The 15506-nt window shown below is 39.4% G+C and overlaps 1 protein-coding gene across 1 annotated transcript in view; it reads left to right on the top strand.

The window, feature by feature from the left end:
• Positions 1-15506, top strand: part of CTNNA2 (catenin alpha 2) — a 2858593-nt gene that overhangs the window by 487279 nt on the left and 2355808 nt on the right. The gene's annotated exons all lie outside the window — the stretch shown is intronic.

The raw sequence follows: 15506 nt of genomic DNA, 5'->3' as shown, positions 1-15506 counted from the left end.
CTCAGAATCTGGCCCTTTGCGAGCCGATTTTGGCTTGATGAATCAGGCTGTATGTTAAATAAATGAAGTGTGATCAAACAAAATGCAATTCTGATAATCTGGATGGGAAACGCATCAGTTTGGTGACAAAATTTGCACAAATGAACAGGTGGAGGAATAACAAGCTCAATACAGGAAAAACGTGTCTTGAGTATAGATCTAAACAGTGTTATAGATGTGGCATTGCAAAACACAAGGGGAATGGAGTGCCTGCTCTGCTGCCAAAGCTAGATGCCACAGGTGCAAGAAAATGGGAAAAGGTTCTAGGGTTTGTAAAGTGAGTGTAAGGAAGGATGGCAAGGAAAATGTGAATTGGGTTACTGAGCATGAGGAGTCAGATGATGATGAGGTAACAGGATGTGTGGGTGTTAATAGTGTGGAAGTCATGGTTGTATGCAACGTTAGGAGTCCTTTTGGGAATAATTATAGTCTGCCAAAGTGTGAGATGATGGTGAATGGAAAACCGTTTTGGATGTGGGCAGATTGCTGTTCACCATACATACTTGTTGATCAACCATTGTGGGAGAGCATGGGTAAATGTGAATTGTTGCCAGCAGATGTAGAACTGGAAGAGTATTGTGGGGGTAAGTTACCAGTGATGGGGTACTTCATAACTCAAAAAGAATAAAAAAATAGATGCACTGTTGGTAAAGTGTATATAGTAAAAATGGGCAAAGCTTTTCTGGGCTGGAAAGAACAGAGCATGTTGGGAATGTTCCTAGACCTGAACCATCCTGATCAAGTGCTGTTAATGGAACAATGTCAACATGATAAATCGCAGTCCAAGTTTCCTAAATTGCTAACTGGGAATTTGCCTTGCTTGAAAACTTTTGAACATCGCATAATACAGAGGCAAGATGTTAAGCTACAAGTATGCAAAGTTCGTAATGTACCTTTAGCATTATGGGAGCAGTTGAAGGAGGAGCTTGACAGACTATATGAATGGAAGTGTATAGAACCAATTGAAGCATCCGAGTGGTTAGGTCCAGTAGTTTTGGCTAAGAAAAGTAATAGCAAACTATGTTTTTATGTTGATCTCTGTCACCTGAATGAGTGTATATGGGTTGATTACCATCCGTAGCCAGACATCAAGATCACCATGATACGTCTGCATCCTGATTCTAAACATCTTACCTCCTTAACAACACCACATGGAGCGTATCAATCTGTGCCAATGCCTTTTGGTCTAGCATCAGCATCTGCTGTATTCCAAAGGGTGATACAAGCTGTTTTGGCAGGTTTAAAAAATGTGCTGTTTTTCCAAGATAATTTTCTGGTTTGGGCCGGATGCAATGCAACATAGTGTTGTGCTGAAACACGTGTTGAATACGTTGGAGCATGCTGGATTGACAATTGGTGTTGAGAAGTGTAAGTTTGAAGTGAATGAGTTGATTATCTGGAACATACTCTGTAATGGGAAGTAGTAAAACATAAAATGAAGTTCTTAGAAGCGATTGAGAGGGCACCGTCACCAAGGGATAAGGATCAACTACGCTCCTTTCTAAGTCTAGCAGAATATTATTAAAAGTTTGTGGAACACTTCTCAAGCAAGGTTCATGCTTTGGAGCTCCCCATGGAAAAAATGTTTAATTTGAAGGGTCAAATGAGTGTGAGAATGAGTTCAAGGACATGAGTGGAAAGGGTAGTGGCTTTCACTACACAAACATTTAGAGGAGCAGAGTGCACTTATTCAGCTATTGAAAAAGAGGCATTGGTGTGTTGGTGGAGTATACAGCATGACAACTGACCTAATCTTCAAACAGAGTGTAGTAAGAAGGGTCAACAACTCCAATGCATGATACTTCTTCAGGTGAAAAAGTACCCATCAGTCATCTCTCGGTTCCGCCCTTGTCATCATTTGGGACTCCTTTCACCAAGGAGAGAGCTCTTGCAATCGTTGTAAATGCACCATATGTGCAAGGATACCCCAATGTAACTAGGAATAAGGATGGTGTAACCTTCTAAGGGTGACTGAAAAGCAGTGCGTGAAAAAATGAGAAAAAAGTGAATTGTGTGAAGGAATATAAAATTGGATAATAGAGTGCTAAAGAACTTTATTAGATGTCTCTCATGTTTCCAAGTCTAAAAAAAACAGTGTGGGATCATAGCAGTTTCAAACAAATATCTGCTAAATTGATGTAAAGGTCAACATGTTTCTGCAGTTAGTGGACCTCAGAGGTGTCCGCTGCTTTCTTCAGGACCATGACTTCGCTACTGCTTGGTGAAAAAGGGGATTAATTAAATGTGTTTTAATCATTAGATAAACATATAAATGTCACCTGGACGTCTTTTTCTAGTAATCGTCTTCTAACGGAGATGGCGTCCATGGAGAACAGGTCAGTGTATCAGACAAACACAACAACAAGTAGAAAAAAGAAACAAACAAAAACACATTGGTAGTTGTTAAGTAACTTCACATTTAGTAGTAAGTACATACATATATCTTTCAGTACTTTCAGTACCCAACAACAGTGTACTCCGCCTCACTCGTAGGCTATCGTCCACTCACCTTATTGGTAGGACGTAAAAGCTGTGCCTCACCTGGCTACGGCTCAGGTAGCAAGAGCACCGCTCTATTAAAAACAAGCAAAATTATTCAGGGACAGCTAATTTCCATTGCCCCTTTGCAGCGTTATTTAAGTCTTTTGTGCATATGGAGGAATCATATAGCCGGTATCTCCGGTCTTGACACCTCCCTGTCAGTTTCATCTCTTCTGGCCGCCAATCAAGCGGTCTGCCTCTTTGATCTGAAAGGTCTCATCTGTCTCAATTCGCAATTGAAACTGTATTCTTTAATTTCATACCAAAAGTCACATATCTAGCATTAGAGTCCCGTGGTATTTAAGGACCTTTCCAATAAAATGTTCATAAACTCGACTCGTGTTGAGCAAAGCTATGGCTAACGTCAGTCACACTGGATGACTCGTGGAGGGATGTAACGTCCACTTTCGCAAACCTTCAAGACAGTCATGCCAATTTGCCCCAGTTTATTTAAGAAGGAAAAGTTTATTGCGCATATCACGCAACATCACTCGATCACACTGAAGGCCCGATGTCTGATGTGTTGCCCCGGTTTGTTAGAAAGAGAAATTGATGGCACATATCATGTAGCACCTCTCAATCACTCTGATAGCCAGTTTAAGCAATATCTGTGGTGGTAATGATTGAAGCTAAAGAGTCCACATTCGCTGGTCATTACAACACTCATGCCGTATTGCCCCGGTGTTCAAAAACGACCTATAATCATCAGCCCTGCTGGTTTTTGGCGATTACGGACGCAGTTACGGATCGCGTGTATCCAGGCCGAACATTATCACAATGCCCCGATCTATATGGGGACTCTCATCTAAATAAAGTAGATAGGCATCACGCACACTTACCTTCACTTCTTTGCGTCCTTACGCACATGGAAAAGATATATAGATGATATCTTGGTAGTATGGCGCGGTACGACAGAGGAATTGCTTCAATTCCAACAGTGGTTAAACACCAGAAACAACTGTTTACGATTCACAGTGGAACATCATCAACATCAATTAGCGTTCCTTGACCTCCTGATTACGGCTACCCCTACAGGCCTGAGGTCTGAACTATAACAATATGGAGATGATGGAAGGATGCACAATGTTAATGTTGCCTCTAAAATATTTTGAGATACAAATATCTTCAACAAATATCGCTGTTCCAGTGTTTAATGTCTTATTAAACTACTGTGGTATATAATATCAATTTTGTAATGTTTTATGATATTGCAATTTTTTTATTATAACTTCATTTTAGTTCACTACAATATTTTATAATAGGTATTTTATTGTTTTGGTAATATTTTGGAGGTTTTGTTTTGATTTTTTAGATATATTTTATTTTTTAAACATTTTTTATAATTGGTAAAATGAAATTAATAATGCAAATTACTTAATTACTAATTTGTGTTATATATATATTTTAAACATTGTTATTCATTTTCTTAAAATGGGCATTTTTAATATTTGCTATGTACATTTTTAATTGATTCATATTTATCCAGATTCCACTTCTTCTAATGTGCAATTATTTTTCCACTGTTCCTAGACTAAATAGAGAGCGGTAAATACGGCTGTAATGCCAGAAATCGGTCCTCGGAAGCTTGTTTCCGGTCCAGAGAAGGCATGGCTTGGCAGTTCGGGCTGGACTGTTCCCATGAGGCACAGGGTCAGACTGATTTGCATATAGCCATGTCTGAACTGGGGTGGCAGAGTGGGCTAAAGAACGGTGATGGATCAAACCCAGATCTTTTGACTGGGTGTGAGTGTTTGATTGGTTCAGATGCTCCGTCCATCACCACCCCCTTTTGTACCGCTTTGGACCATGGACTCCGGCAGGGTCGCGGCAGGGTCGTGGAACAGGGTCAGCGGATTTGATAATTCTCGCCTTGGTGCCTACTCTAACCAGGGATCACACTCGGCAACTCTGGGCATTAGCTTGCCTCATCTCTACAACGGCCCCCCACATTCGCCGGGGATGCCTGGTTTCACCTCGGAGATACCCAGTAGGGACCATCTCACAGGGATAGCCAGGACGGGTTCCCCAGCGGTCTACAGCGCCAGGACGCCTCAGGGCAGCAGTGCGCTTTACAAGACACATACATTTACATTTACATTTACATTTACTCCCTCCTTGGTCGTCACCTACCCAGTCGGCCTTTAGACAGACTTCATGTCGTCTCTCCTTGTTGTCTCTTCCCCTATCCTGCCTTTCTCACCTTCCCTGCCCCCTCCCCTCTACACTCCATTTATATTGCCGTCCATGTTCTTTAAATGTTTTCCCATTGAGACCTAGCTATTTGCCCAATGCCCAGTGGAGCTACCTGATGGCTATAGAGGAGATGGGCTTTGGGACTTCCCCCTTCATCGTCGCCTACCCACCCGGACTTTGGGCAGACTTTCCTCCGTCTTTCTGCTGTATCCCCCTCCTACCCCTTTACCCTTACCCCCTTCCCCTCTATACTTCACTTACCTCGTCTTCTATGCTCTTGTAATTATTTGTCTAGCATCTGATGTAAATTGAAACTAATGTAATCTTGTAATTTTGTGGAACCTCATGTAAAGCGCTCTGATACCTCCGGGTCTAGCCAGCGCTACATAAAACTCTTAAAATAAATAAATAAATAAAATAAATTAAATTGTTTAACTTTTAGCAATGTTTTACTCTATATTATATTATAAGTGTTTTGTGTATTGATTCTTTTTAATGAATAGTATCTGTTTTAATTTCTTTTTTATAATCTATTATTTATATATATTACCTACTGGCGGTCGCCAGTAGGTATATATAGTTAGGATTTTTTCTCTATGGGTTTTTTGAAAATTCCATGTCTAATAACTTTGGCGTTTGTGGACGGAATTGGCTGAAATTTTCAGGAAAATGGCACATTTTGTTTCTGAGCAGCCCTTGAAAATTTGGGGGGGGGTTCGTCAAGGGGGGGCCGAGAAAAAAGGGGGGTCCCAAAACGTGTTTTTAACATTGAGTTTTCCATAGGGCGGTTGGCCTCACTTTTAGCCCGAACGGCTGAATGGATTTGCACGAAACTTGGCAAAATTGTAGGGACTGGTAGCCCGATGTGCCTTTTGTAGGTCTCAATATATGTGCTACAGTGGATTTTGAGAAATTAACGTTTAAAAAAAGATATATATCTGTAAGCGCGCTCTGGGCAGCGCTCCAGGACGCGTACTTTTCGCGCAACGGAGCTTTGTGAAGTGAAGCTGATTGGTTCTCCGGCGTCTGTCAACATTCCAAACAGTCCGTAGCGGCCGCCATCTTGTCTCTCGGTAGGATCGAGAGACAAGAGGAGGCGAAAGCGAAGGGGCAAATGACCATAAGGGGGAATAGTAGATCCTCGCTGACCCCCTAGGTTTGATGTGGAGGTTTTAAAAGGGCCCCGTGGGGCAAAAAAAATAAAATAATAATAATCGAACAGCTGAATGGATTTGCACGAAACTTGGTAAAATATTAGGGACTGGTAGCCCGATGTGCCTTTGCTAGGTCTCAATAGTGGATTTTGAGAAATTAACGTTCAAAAAAAGATATATATCTGTAACAGCGCTCCGCTTCGCGTAACGGAGGTTTGCGAAGCTGATTGGTCATTCTGTCACTGGGCTATAGTTGGGCTACATCTGGCTGATATTTGGGCTACATTTGTTTTTTTTCGTCTCTGGCGGCCATCTTTGGGCTACATTGGGCTACATTGGGCTTCATTGGGCTACATTGGGCTACATTTGGGCTCCAACATATATATAGGCCAATGTAGCCCAATATATATTTTTCAAAGTTAATTTTCGTAAAAACCACTGGAGCATATATCTTGAGACATAGCAAAGGCACATCGGGCTACCAGTCCCTACAATTTTGCCAAGTTTCGTGGAAATCCATTCAGCCGTTCGAGCTAAAAGTGAGTCCAACCGCCCTATGGAAATGAAGGAAATGAATGGGTAATTTGTAATTAGCAAATAGCTCATCGCAAACTAGGAATGGTAAAGAATCGCTATTTATTCCTTAAAGTTCGCTATTTAGGAAATGCAAAAAACTTTGATGATACATATGGCGGTTCATCTCGAACAAGATAAGAAGCATAGGGATAGATTTATGATGACTGGCGCATCACCAGGGATGTGTTAGTCATTCTGTGCCGCTGTTCCGTCACCTATGGTGTGCTGCATTTACAATGCGGCGCATCATGGGGCAAAAACAGCACAGATGCGTGATGTATCTGTGCCGTAAAGGTGGCGCATTGCTGGAGTTGTATCGCAAGTGTGATGAAGCTCCAGCAAGGGTCGGGGGTGCCCCTGTCGCAGGGTTTCTGTTCTCACACAGAACTGTGGACAGAGGATTGGAACCTCGGCGAATTAGGGTGTCCCAAAACTCACCTTAGTAATCAAAAACCCCTTAGCAAGCTAGGTACAGTGTCACATTGGATATAACAAACTCTCAATGTTTAGACAATCCAGAATATGAACTTATAGTACCTCAGGATACGTGGAACTCATGAACAGTCGGTCGTTATATATTTCTTAGAAACCAGAACATGGAGTTAAGAAGAACACATGTGTATTTGAAATGTTTATTTACTAATGCCGTCTTCTCAGGCGTAGTATCTTAGATAATACAAGTACACATATTATCAGTAGCAAAATTACCAGCATAGTTACTAGTACATAAAAAGCGAATGGTGATAGTATGTTAACATGCTGTAAATGAATAAGAGTTAGCAACACTTATAAGCAGCCGCGGGCCGTGGAGGGAGTTACGGTGGGGCAGGGAGGCGGGGAGGGGGAGGGGCAGGGTCGAGAGGGCTCCACCCTGCTTCTCCCCCTCCCCGCCTCCCTGCCTCACCGTAACTCCCTCCACGGCCCGCGGCTGCTTATATCTCACCCTCCCTAATACACATATTATATTATTTGCTAAGAAGGTCTTTTTGTGTTGGTTTAGGGCGTGCCCATACTTTAGTGTCTTAGATTTGAAGGAATCACATCAGCATACACCAGCTCTCTCTTCATGTGAACCGCATCAAGTGTTGTGTATGTGTGTTCGGCAAAGCAATATAAAACCCGCCTCATGCCCAGAATTGGCAGAAGTTGCACTTATGTTATGAGTATGAAGTCGTGGAGATCAGACCTCATAACAATTCTGTATCGTGTTGTTCTTGAAACTTTAGCACTCGCTGTACAGATATAGTTTAACAAGCAAAGCAGATAGTAGAGCAATAACATATTATTCTCATGTAAACCACGATGAACTACTAGGTTGAAAGCTAAAGCAACAACTAAGTGTCGTGTGCAGAAGTTGCAAAAAAGGAAAAATGGCGTTTAAACCGGTAATGAGCCCATGCTAATTTAACACGGTGTAAAGATATCCAGGACCTAGATGACACCTCCCCATGATCCGGAAACGAACTGAATAAGATAATAGAAGTGCCATCTCATGAGAGCAGATTGCAAGTTTATATGTGGACGGTCCGCAAGGTAAAGCATTAAAAACTAGGAAAATTTAATGCTAAAGAAAAATAAAACAGCCAAGTACTTTATCGAGTCTTAAGCCAATAGGCAAGGTAAATAATAAAAACTTGACAAATAAGTCAATGAATTGTCAATGAAATGCTAGTACTCAGCATATCAAACATGAAAAAGGTCTATGACATAACTGTGTATGCAAAATAAGCTGCAACAGCCTCCAATAGGAAGTCACCGTCTTCATCCGAAAACAGTTCAGCCATCCAATTTAAAAGCGGAAAAGAACATACGTGCTCTCCCAGCACCGGATCCTCTATCACCATCAGAGGACAGCTCGGTGGGTTTTCAAGAAAGCTCTGTTCCAAGAAAGACTGTGTTGCCGCCAGTAAATTCCAGGGACCAATTAGTCCATGCATCAATGCCACAGCCATAATCCTTTCGCCAGGACAAACCAACTCGTGAGTAATGATAGGAGTCATCAGCTGATTAAAGTCGACGTCAGGAGAAACAGGTCCGCAGAGACACAAATCAATGGCCCAATCGAAATCACAGGTCAGGCAGTGAAATACAGGCTGGACACAGGTGAAGTAGGAGAATCGAAAAGATAATCCATATGCCGTGCTTAATATCGCCAACGGCATTGTGCCATAATATTCTAGCATGCGATTGCGGAACAGTGTCAGCAGCTGCAGGTCGGGAGGTTGCATAGGAGGGACATCCATATTTAAAAATGTAAAAAAGCACAAGAGCGTCCGCTGGTAATGCAAGTAAAAATGGCAATTCTCGAAGCAGAGTGGAAAAAATAGAATGAAAGAAAGCAGGGATGACTCCAAAGATTTTCTCAAATGAAGTCACGAGACCACTGGTAACAACTTTAAAAAAGTGCGCCAGGGCCTTTGTGGAGGATGCGTTAAAGATAGTCCGAAACATCTTGCTGAAATGGAAAGGCAAATCTGAATTGAAAAGGGTCTGCACCTCTGTACGGGTGTTCGCTATGTGAAGCACGAAAGTTTCACGGGCCGAACTCAAGGCCACCTCTCTCTGAGACAAAAGAGCTCTTATTCTTGCCATGCCGTTGAAATCTGCTCCCAAGGTTGGTATTTGTGGCGAGATTGAAAACTCCCTATGTTCATGTGTGGGAGGAAATAGAACATTTCTGCAGCAAATAACCCGTTCACTTACTGTTACGATAAAAGGAATACTTTTAATTAACCCAGAACAATCTTCATTATTGAGCATCAAATAACTACCATTTTCCAACAACTTGAACGTGGGGATGATAGCAGGAACTGGCGTGCCTTGCAACACGCAAGACATATTTGGTCGGTGTTTGTTGCATGAACCGTGTAACTGTATGTGCCTACACATTAGTGAATGATCTGGCGTCTCAGTGCATTCCTCTCCATTCAGATAAACTTCTTGATCATCTTTGAAACATCTGTATGTGTATGGAAGCGACCAGACCTCATGAAGAAAAGCACTACCTAAAGGTTCATAACGACCTATTGGTATATATTTCATACAATTTGAAAACTTATATAAAGCAAAAGGCAGCGTTATTAAACCGTGGATAAGGCACGTTGCCAAAAAACCCGCAATCCTCTGCTGATGATGTCACTGAGCATGTCATGAATGATGTAATATGTGACATCGTCAGCAGTGGATTACGGGTAATAGTATCTCTAGTTTACTCCCCTATAGCTGTCTTTCTTTTAACATAAGTGTCTGTTTCCTTCCCTTATACTTACTGTTTTTGGTTCGCTTCCGGTTCGCGTACCGGCGAGCGAACTGGGAAGCGAACTAAGAGAAATAGAGGTTGGCACAGTTCCAAATATTGTACCAATTTTTTAATAACGGGGAGGTAGTTCTGAAAAGAACTTTTTTTTTTATTGTTTTTGTTGTTTTATATTTTTTTTATTATTTTTCGGAACATTTTTTTACTTTTTTTGAATTTTTCTAAACAGTTTTATATTTTTTTTGGTTTTTCTTGGAGGGGGCAATGAAAACGATTCATTGTAAAGGGCTCAACAGGAGCAACAAAACAAAAAAAAAGTATTTATTATTTTGGGCGTTTCGTACAAACTTGCATATGATAGTCAATAGCTCTGTTGATCAGAGTGATGCTTCTTTCTCCGTAGCAAATGAATCCATCGCAAAATACGCAGATGTGTTTTACTTCACCAAATCTCATTTGTATATTTGGCACCATCTCCCTGCCCTCTGGTCCCGTTACTTCCGGTACAACAGATCTTCTGGCCATAATAGGGAGATTATCTAGGTCGTTCCGAAACTGTGCAGCACTGTAGTTGTTAGGATGCCACCTAGTCATATGGCGATGCATTGTGTAGTTTCCGAAACTGTATTTTTTCTCGGTTCCTCTGGACAGTCTATCTTGACAAATAAGGCAAGTTACGTATCTTGCATTTACTTTTTTCTGACCTTTGGGAATTTTAAAAAATTGCCAAATGAAGTTTTCTTTCCGGTGAGACGTCCTGGACTCCTCAGGCAAAAACTGCCTCTCTTCGTGCTCGTCGTCCTGTTCCTCTTCTTCCTCTTCTTGCTGAAGTATAACTTGAGCAGGTGGTCCACTCTTCCTTGGAGGTGGTGGAGGTGGTGGGGAAGCACCAGCTGAAGCTACTAAAGAAGCCATTGCTCAGTGATCACAAAGGGTCTTTCTCTCACAATGATGAAAGTCAGAGTGAGGAAAGAAGGAGGGATTTTCATCATTTGGGAAAAACAAGAGTTCTCAACCAATGAAAAGTGTTCATTTTAGATTATATGACCTAGTCTTACATCATTAGGAAACCAAAAGTGAAATGAACCAATGAAAAGTGTTATTACCAAGTCACATGACCTGCTGTGTTTACGTTAAGCGCTTTGCAGGGCCTCCCGGTTTGCTTCTAGAAACCTGCGCTTTGCGACTCGCTTCGCGTACCAGTTCGCTAACGTAGCACGTCATATGACGTATCACGCGACAACGTGAAACGTCATGCGGACGGGAGACGTCACGATGTTGTTTTCTAACGCGGCAGTTGCGGTAAAGAAACGTTTACCGGCTCGCGGTCTATTTCGCGGCATCAAGGTCAGCTAACGGGAAGCTTCCCGATTCGCGAAGCGGGAACGAAGAAAAAAAAATATTTAAAAAAAAAATTATTCATAAACATATAAAATATATTTTGGGATTTAAAGAAGAATACATTTTACAGCTACAGATATTAGCTGTTAAAAAACCAATGAAATTCACTGAAAAAACCATAGGTTATAGACCATATATAGTTAGGAATTAGCATTTACAAAACCTTGAAAATTCACTGAAAAAACCATAGGTTATAGACCATATATAGTTAGGAATTAGCATTTACAAAACCTTATTTTACTCAAACAAAACCATTGAAATTCTATATATAGTTAGTTGCACTAACTATATATCGCGCACCCGCAATCCACTGCTGATGATGTCACATATTACATCATTCATGACATGGTCAGTGACATCACTGATGACATCACTGATGACATCTCAAATGACATCACTGATGACATCACTGATGACATCTCAAATGACATCACTGATGACATCATGACACACCAATACCAGTTACTACATACGCACTCACTGATTCCTACGTCTACACACACATTCACTCATTCACCCATACAATCACTCATACATACAGTCACTCATTATTACAACACTATCATATGCACTCATACACCTATGCAGACACTCACACATTGCCACTCATCCATGGAGTTACTCACACACCTAGTCAGTCCTGTAAAGAATCAATCACACTTCCATTTCCTCATCTATACAGTTAAACACAGAACACCATACTTCAGTGACATCACTGATGACATCACTGATGACACCTCAAATGACATCACTGATGACATCTCAAATGACATCACTGATGACATCATGACACACCAATACCAGTTACTACATACGCACTCACTGATTCCTACGTCTACACACACATTCACTCATTCACCCATACAATCACTCATACATACAGTCACTCATTATTACAACACTATCATATGCACTCATACACCTAGTCAGTCCTGTGAAGAATCAATCACACTTCGATTTCCTCATCTATACAGTTAAACACAGAACACCATACTTTTTCACACATATACTAACACATACTTACTCTCTTATACAATCACTGATACAAGTACACATTGATATGCACAGAGTCACACACCTCCCAGCCAGCCACACACACACTCAGTCTTCCATACATCCACTCATTCTTCAATATGTAAAACATATTTAAACTTTAGAAAAACACACAGACACTAGATGATGTCATTTGAGATGTCATCAGTGATGTCATCAGTGATGTCATTTGAGATGTCATCAGTGATGTCATCAGTGATGTCACTGACCATGTCAGGAATGATGTAATATGTGACATCATCAGCAGTGGATTGCGGGTGCGCGATATATAGTTAGTGCAACTAACTATATATGGAATTTCAATGGTTTTGTGTGAGTAAAATAAGGTTTTGTAAATGCTAATTCCTAACTATATATGGTCTATAACCTATGGTTTTTTCAGTGAATTTTCAAGGTTTTGTAAATGCTAATTCCTAACTATATATGGTCTATAACCTATGGTTTTTTCAGTGAATATATATATGTATGTATATATGTATATACATATATATATATATATATATATATATAAATAATAGATATATACATATATATATATATAATAATAGATAAAAAAGAAATTAAAACAGATACTATTCATTAAAAAGAATCAATACACAAAACACTTATAATATAATATAGAGTAAAACATTGCTAAAAGTTAAACAATTGAATTTATTTTATTTATTTATTTATTTTAAGAGTTTTATGAAGCGCTGGCTAGACCCGGAGGTATCAGAGCGCTTTACATGAGGTTCCACAAAATTACAAGATTACATTAGTATATATAAATTCCAAACCTGGATTCCTTCTTATGAAATCAGGCGCTGACACCGTGGGATCGATGTATCAAAGAAAAAGTTTATTCCATTTGATATATATATATATATATAAAATCGCTCCAATTCTTAGTTCCTTGAAAAGAATTACCGCACTCACGGGGGGTCATTCGTGAACTTTTTTATTTTCAGCCTCTGAACAAACGCGTTTTCGCGTCACGCCTTCTTTGGTGTTCGTGACACATCGAAGACGGCATGTTAATAAAGGTTTGTTGACATACATAGAAGTCAAGAAGAGACAAATACCCCATAGCTAGAATGACCGCCATATTGGAATTCATTACTGCATATTCACAAAGCACACATGCAAATCATAGATGAAAATTACATAGTTGTGTTTGCGCAAAATAAACATCACATTAATCATAGTGCTATACACTTTGTGCAATGTAAAGGGGGTAAAGATGAGACAAAATCTATATATATATTATAATCATAAGTTTATTGTGTGGTTACTTAAACCATTAACAATGACATGTACAATGTTACAAATTCTGGCTTTCAAAGCATTTTTACATTTAACGTTTAGCAAAGTGCCATTACAAACAGTAGTCATGTAAATTATCTTAAAAATAGGTCAAAATATCTTTCGAACGTATTACAGTTGTCGAAAACTGGTGTTCCAGACAACTGCTTCAGTGCCTGATAAAAGTGAAGTGCAATGTGCAATAAAATTAGGAATAACAACCTTTATCAACAAGAGATAAGCGCAAAGGCAATTTAATATATATATTTGTTTATATTTAAATGTATTTGTAAAATAGTTTTTAAAATATTTCTTGTTTTACATTGTTTACTATGTATACACTCAATTTATAAATTAAAGGTAACATATTTTTAAGTATTTTTAAATGTACACCTCCATATTATCAAACATTTAAAACCATTATATTTTCGAGATGATAGTTTTATAGTTTTCATTATAAGTATGAAACCCTGATATTCAACACCACAATACTTTTGCCTTGAATATATGTGCATTACAATATTTTTGTTGTTGAATTTATGTCAGAGAAGAGTTGAAAGTGATAATCTGAACTCTTGTGTGTGGCAATCTGGATTCCTAGTACTGGAATGTCTGTGCTGCAAGGTCTGGCTACAAATCAGCGCCATATGCTTTGGAAATAATATCAGCAGTTATCCTCCTAGGTTTCCAATAAAATACAATTACATTGTTTTAACTCAATATGAATCAAACAGTGACAATAATATTGGTACACACTGCCTCAGGATGATGACCAACATATCCATAAAAGTAATGACTGGCAGTCAGAAAAATGTGGGTTTATAATGAATTTTCCTTTCCACCCCAGTCTGGCTGTTTTCTAAATGAAACATGTGTTGATGTGGCCATGCATTTAACTTTACCATTAACTGAAATGAAATAGGGACATGTTTCAATACTAATCTCCTTATCTGCGTAGTCAATGAGATCTGTTTGCTGGCACTGACTACACATATTTTTTATAAGATTATATGATTAAATTATTATGTTCTGAATCATGTTTTTCTCCTGGCAGGAACTGAGCCATTCATCAGGAAACATTTACAGTCAAAACATGAGCTGGTGTTCATTCTGGTTAGAAATACATTCAAACAAGGGAACTGTAGTTCACATCCACAAACTTGAAGCCAAGTGAGAGTGAGGAATACTTGCCAATCCATGACTGGTTTATGGTTGATATTTAGTATGCAGTGCCAAGAGTTAGAGATAGGATGCATGACATTCACACCCTCATTGATATTTCATCACAAGAACACAATGTTCTACTTGAAGGAGGAATGATATGCGTTGTCATTGTGGGAAGGGATTTTCAAAAACGAAGTCAATAAACGCTACACGATGACAAAATATGAATTATAAATGACTAGATGTATACATACTCAATTCTATTTTAAAAAACAGCTGAAAAAAATCATGGTCCATTTATCAAATCAAATCAAACTCCACACCAGAAAGGGAAACAAAAAAGAAAAAACAAGAAACATGGGTCTGTATAGTTTCTTCTATGACTGTGAGTAAAATATGCACACATTGTGATGTGAGCTACAGCAGAGCTCCCACAAGGTCAGAGCAGCTCAAGCAATAACATTAAATGGATTTTTGGAGGAAGTCCCTGGCTTAACCTTAGTAGATTGCTCAAAGAGCAAGAACATTAATTTGGTATACATATAACACCTAAGCAATCAATAATAAACAGCTTAAAATTATAGAGGGTCAAAACCAACTGAGGTGTCAAAATAAATATTTTATAGGAAAAATGTCACCTAAGTGTGGAAAGTGATTAAAGCAGAAATGTATTCAGTAGGGCAAACCTAAATGCAGTAAACAGCAAAGGCTCCATAAGGCTGCATATAGGGATACGCCAGCCACACAATATCCTGAATATCATCACACCAAGAAACTATATAAAGGAAAAAGCTAATTTGGGTCTGCCATTGTTTGGGTATGTTTCTACAGTTGGTGCTTTTAAA

The sequence above is a fragment of the Lissotriton helveticus genome, chromosome 2_2 (genome assembly GCF_964261635.1).
Source record: "Lissotriton helveticus chromosome 2_2, aLisHel1.1, whole genome shotgun sequence".
In the NCBI taxonomy this organism is placed as follows: Eukaryota; Metazoa; Chordata; class Amphibia; order Caudata; family Salamandridae; genus Lissotriton; species Lissotriton helveticus.
This window is presented reverse-complemented; position numbering and strand designations above follow the sequence as displayed.